Source organism: Berghia stephanieae, chromosome 6 (genome assembly GCF_034508935.2).
Source record: "Berghia stephanieae isolate SIO BIC M18660-M18661 chromosome 6, UCSD_Bste_1.3, whole genome shotgun sequence".
NCBI lineage: Eukaryota > Metazoa > Mollusca > Gastropoda > Nudibranchia > Aeolidiidae > Berghia > Berghia stephanieae.
Window position 1 is genome coordinate 33,821,334 of NC_088365.1, and position 6,000 is coordinate 33,827,333.

Sequence of the window (6,000 nt, forward strand, 5' to 3'; positions counted from 1 at the left end):
CGGTGGAGCTTCGTCATGATGACACAATTATGCAGTAGAAATTAAAGATGCATGATTGTTATATGATTTTGGTGGAAGACGACATCAAATACCCACATTTATTTGGCATATTTTCTTGTCTGTTTTCTTTCATTCTTCTTTTTTTTTTCTTTTTCTTTTCTTTCTTTTTTTTTTTTTCTTTTTTTTTTTTTTTTTTGCTTTGCTCTTGTTTTTCTCTTTTGGTTTTTATTTTATTCATATTTTTGTTGGGGGAATGAATGTGCACTTACAGCTAGTTATATGTAGATGCCTGCATATTTTGTTTTCATAATAAGAAAGAATAATAGAACTGATTTCCACTGCTTCCCTCTTCAAGTGCAACACACACAAACACACACACGCACACACACACATACTCACACAGACACGCATACACAAATGCAAATTCACTTAACACGGCTAAATGGATGACAAGCCACAGAGCATTATAATAATGATGATGCAACATATAAGAATTTTAAACAATATTTTATTTAGCACGTCTATCAATATTACAGCATCACGAATGGACGCAAAATACCTTTTACAGTTTAGCCTTGATACCCACTGGGTATTGTCTTTTGAAAAATTGAAATGATTTTGGGGCGTGGTCAATGATTGGATGGATGACAATGTTAGTAAAACCCGGCCACAGCGCCAGTGGGTTTAAATCAGCAGCCGGATTCAAGATCTATATAGAAGGAACGAAATTGACATCACTCATGTTTTTGTTATTGTTTTTACCAAGCCATTTTTATGAGTAGTTCTCACTAAATTATATAATCAGACAATAAACGTTCAAGGTTCCACATAATTTTGTGTGTTGGTACGTTATACCCGGCCGGTGGATGTTGTGAGCTTTTGGGATAAACGCACAGAATAAACACAGTATAGATCTAGTGTTCGTTCAAAGAAGACGTCATATGTATCTATTGTGTGAAATGGAAAGTTGATTACCTATGGCTAGTAGGGAAGGAAAGGTGGGAGGGGTGGGGGGTTGTTATAATGAATCTATTATAAGCCGATTCTTTCGATGTATACATTATGAAAATGCGCTTTGTATTAAAATTTATATATATATATATATATATATATATATATATATATATATATATATATATATATATATATATAATAATAATATATATATATATATATTATACGCAAAATAAATCGAAACCTTTTTCGATCTCCTGCAAACTTTTACAACGGTTTCTATTTCAAAACCTGTAGTAATGCAAGTTTTACCAAAGATCATTACTAGGTTTTAATATAGCGAGTGAAATAAAAAAAAAATTTAAAATAGTAATATAAGACCCAAATTGTTATCTGTTTTATCTCATACCACAAGCTTTTCAAAGATAGATAGACGTCTATTGTATGAAAAGAATGAAAATTCACGCATTTTTGTACTGTCACGATGGTCGGGACACTTTGTGGTCAAAACATTCATCAAATAATTCAATCTATCAATGCACCTCTTCGTTTTCTTCTTCTTCTTCTTCTTCTTCTTCTTCTTCTTCTTCTTCTTCTTCAGTTCAAAAGGCTCTCTACTTAATAACTTTCTCTGCAAACTCAGACAATGACGCTGACGGTTGACATTGAGCAACGTCTGCTATATTGAGGTCGCCCTATCCCTGATTTGATATAACTTTCATCCTGGACGTTTTGAACTGGGAAATTAATATTCGTCAGGGAATGCGAAATATCGGAAATTTTGCCTGCAAGGAATGAGCTAACAATTAGCTTTTAACAAATTGAAAAGGAGGAAAGCTACTGGACCAGACCAGATTCCACCGGAGGCTCTAAAATTTGATGCGGAAAGAAATGCTGAGGCCCTTCATCCACTATTTGAGAGAATCTGGAATGACGGAATATTCCCAAAGGATTGTCAAGCTTACAAAGAAAAGGACCTCAGTAATTGTAATAATTATCGAGGAATGACTCTTCTCTCTATCCCAGGAAAGGTTTTCCATCAGATTACTCGAGAGAGAATTAAGAATGCAACAGATGCTAAACTGCGAGACGAACAGGCAAGTTTTCAGGAAAACCGTTCAACCACATGCAGAGACATAGTGGGACAGTTTATAGAATGGAACTCTCCTTTTATTGTCAACTTTCTGTATTACGAGAAGGCTTTCAACAGTATTGACAGAGCAACATTGTGGAAAATTGTGGCACATTATGGAGTCCGTGAGAAGTTGGTAAACCTCATTAAACAAATGTATGAAGGATCAAGTTGCAGGGTTGTACGTGAAGATCAGCTTTCTGACAGCTTTGAAATTAAGACTGGTGTCAAGCAGGGATGCTTGCTCTCATCTTTCCTGTTCATCCTTGCCATTGATTGGCTAATGAAGGAAGCCTCCCTCCAAAGGGCGAAGAAATGGGATACAGTGGACCCCTGGGTACAGCTAGATAATCTGGATTTTGCAGATGATATGGCTCTTCTGTCCCACACCCAGGACCAGATGCAAGCAAAAAAACACAATTATAAACAGCCATCGGAATCAATTGGTTTAAGAATTCACTCTGCAAAGTCAAAGGTCTTAAGGATAGGTAGGCGTCAAAGAGAGCAGATCAAAGTAAAAGATCAGGAACTCGAAGATATAGACACTTTCTGCTATCTCGGTAGTATAATTGACAAGGATGGAGGCACGGAAGCATAGGTGAAAGAAAGGACGGGAAAGGCACAGGCTGTATTCACATCTTTGAACAGAGTTTGGAGAACTATAGATGTCTCTCTTCTACTAAACCTAAGACTTTTCAACTCAAACGTGAAGTCTGTCCTACTGTATGGATGTGAAACTTGGAATGCATCGCAGGCATGTATAACGAGGATACATATTTTTGTAAACTGGTGCATGTATAAGCTACTCAGAATAAAAAGGATGGATAGAATTAAAATTATGAACGAAGAAGTACGGAAAAGAACACAGCAGACACGAGTGGGAGAGGAAATAAGAAGAAGACGATGGAGGTGGATTGAACACACCTTTAGAAAAAATGACTCACTATTGCAAAGCAAGTATTGGACTGGAACCCTCAGGGCAGAAGATCAAGGGGAAGGCCAAGGGGAACATGGAGAAGAATTAAAGAAGCTGATATAGAGAGAAAAGATAAGACATGGAACGAGATAAAAAAAAAAAGTTAGCTCGGGATAGAGAAGGATGGAAACCGTATGTTTGTGGCCTAATTCCTGACCCAGGGTGAAACAGGCAATGGTGATGTTGTCGATCATAAATATTAATACGTAATATCTAATAGTAGTAGTAGTAGTAGTAATAATAATAATAATAATAATAATAATAATAATAATAATAATAATAATAATAATAATAATAATAACAATAATAATAATAATAATAATAATAATAATAATAATAATAATAATAATAATAATAATAATAATAATAATAATAGCAACAAAACAACAATAATAATATTAATAATAATAATAATAATAATAATAATAATAATAATAATAATAATAATAATAATAATAATGATGATGATGATGATGATGATGATGATGATGATGATGATGATGATGATGATGATGATGATGATGAGAAACACATGGGAACCATCAATTATACTCAACTATTCAAGCCCCCATAATCAATCACTTTAGATTTGGCTGTGCCACAGGGGTTAGAACTTGGTCCATGCGTGTTTACTATGTACACCAACTCCCTCAGCAACATTATTCAATCATACCCCATTAGTTATCATCAACATCTCCAGTCAATGAAGCCCGATTTGCATCGATTATAACACATCGTTCTCCAATTTAAAAAAATGTCCATATTATCTGGTTATCTCTAGATAGGAGAGATTTAAAATATAAATTATAAATAGGCACAATAATGTACATGTCTCCCCCCCCCCCCCCCCCCCCCCCCCCCTTAAAGGATTTATATTATTTAGATTGATTGTTCTGTATTTTTTAATCACAATGTTTTGAACATGACAAAGAGTAGAGGTGTTACAAACAGTTTGTTCATGTTTACAACAATGCACTATATTAACGCCTTTAAAATAAATTATTGCAATATAATAAATGGCGTCATTAACGCCAGGAAGTGTGAAATCAAAGACCTCCCACTACAAACCAATGGCAGTGGGGGTTATTGGTTTGAAAGTTTGGCTTAAAGATGTGACAATCAGTAGTAGGAGGGATTTTAATTTTATTCCACGTGACCGGCACAGGAAATGAGTGAAGCGTGATGAAGGTCTTGAGGCATGATAAAACCGTGGAACGAAGTGTATCGATGTGATTTTTCTAATTCAATTATTTATTCATTCATTCATCTTTTTATTTACTTATTCCATTTCCTCATTTCTGTGGCTCGTCTGGTTATTTTTTTTTCATATTATGTTAATTCACAGAATACGAGTGAGTAAAGTGCACGCTGATTCTGTACGTCAAAGGAAACACATGTAATGTTTGTCACAAGATACACTTGTGTAACCTTACTGATTAGAGAGAACTTGGTTAAAATGAATCTTCTCTCTTGATGACTAACACCCAACGAGAAACAGTTAACTGATACCAACTGCATTTCAACTGAATGTGGTCCTCGTGTCTAGAATTATTGTCTGATATGGGAAAGTCAATTGATAAAGCTCTAAAGTCACGAGCAAGGGTCCAGTAGATAGCATTGGTCCAGTATCAATCTCTAGTTCACTCAAGGTTTTTCTCACCGCTCTGTCTATTGTCCACGTCAGCACAGCATGACTGGGAAGCACGTTGCGAAAGTGAGCTAGCTGTCTCGTGAAGTGAGTTATTGTTTCTGTCCTTTTGACGCGAGAGAAACCTAGGGTTTCATTTCACAAATTATGACTTTTGCGGTCTCAGATTTCTAGAATAAAGCATGCTATGCTTTTTATTTATGCAATTCCTAGTTTCTTTCATTATGCCCTTGACATGATACCGAATTGCCCAGTCATTTTAGCAAATCGAAACCCGTCCAGCTAATTTTTAAAAAGCTCAATTTGTTGGGCTTTTATCGTTATAAATTTTACTTATATAATATAATATGTACATTTTCTTGGCATTTTGGTGTACATCATGGAAGAAGATATTATTATAATTATTATTATTATTATTATTATTATTATTATTATTATTATTATTATTATTATTATTATTATTATTATTATTATTATTATTATTTATTTTTTATTTTTTTTTTTTTTTTTTTTTTTGGGGGGGGGGGAGGTAAACTTTGACTATAGATATTTCAGATAGCTCTTGGGATCTACAAGTCCTTAAATTCTCTGTTTGAGCCAGTCCCGTTTCTCTTATATTAATTTTGGGTGTATAGCATAGCAGGCTAATAATCTGTTATAGGGGCATTGGTGCATAGCAATTAAGCCCACCTACAATCTTTTTACTATAATATTATCTTCACCTTTTTAACAAGGTTACTCACATACTAAATTAAGCCCTTAGGGTCCCCGTGGATCATCCATAACTTTTCTCCATCCAGCTCTCTCCTGGGCCATCCTCTCCAGCTCTCTCCGAGTGGTTCCATGTTTTTCTAGCGTTGAACGACCCCAGGTCGTGTTTCTCGGTCGTCCACTTCTCTTCCCTTGTGAATTCCACGTCAAAGCCTGTCTGTTTACATTTTGTTGACTTTCGGAGAGGGTGACCAATTTCTCCCCTCGTCCGTCGCTTGATCATAAATAGACTTCAACAGTCGTGACGTCACTGCCCTCGTAATGACGCATAGTAACTTAGTAATTGGTTCTAAACTATCGGAACAATGGCGGACGCCCTTTTGAAATGCTTCTCCGACGAGCATAATAGTGTATCCAGAGGAGAAAAACATAAATCTGATCATGTTTTGACTTTGATACATTCTGATCACATGACATGTGAAAACGTTCTAGTCAACATTAAGAATAAAAAGTAACGATTTTCTTGGTTTAAAATCAAGCTGCTCGTTGCTGGGCGGACGTGACATCAGACTATTGAAT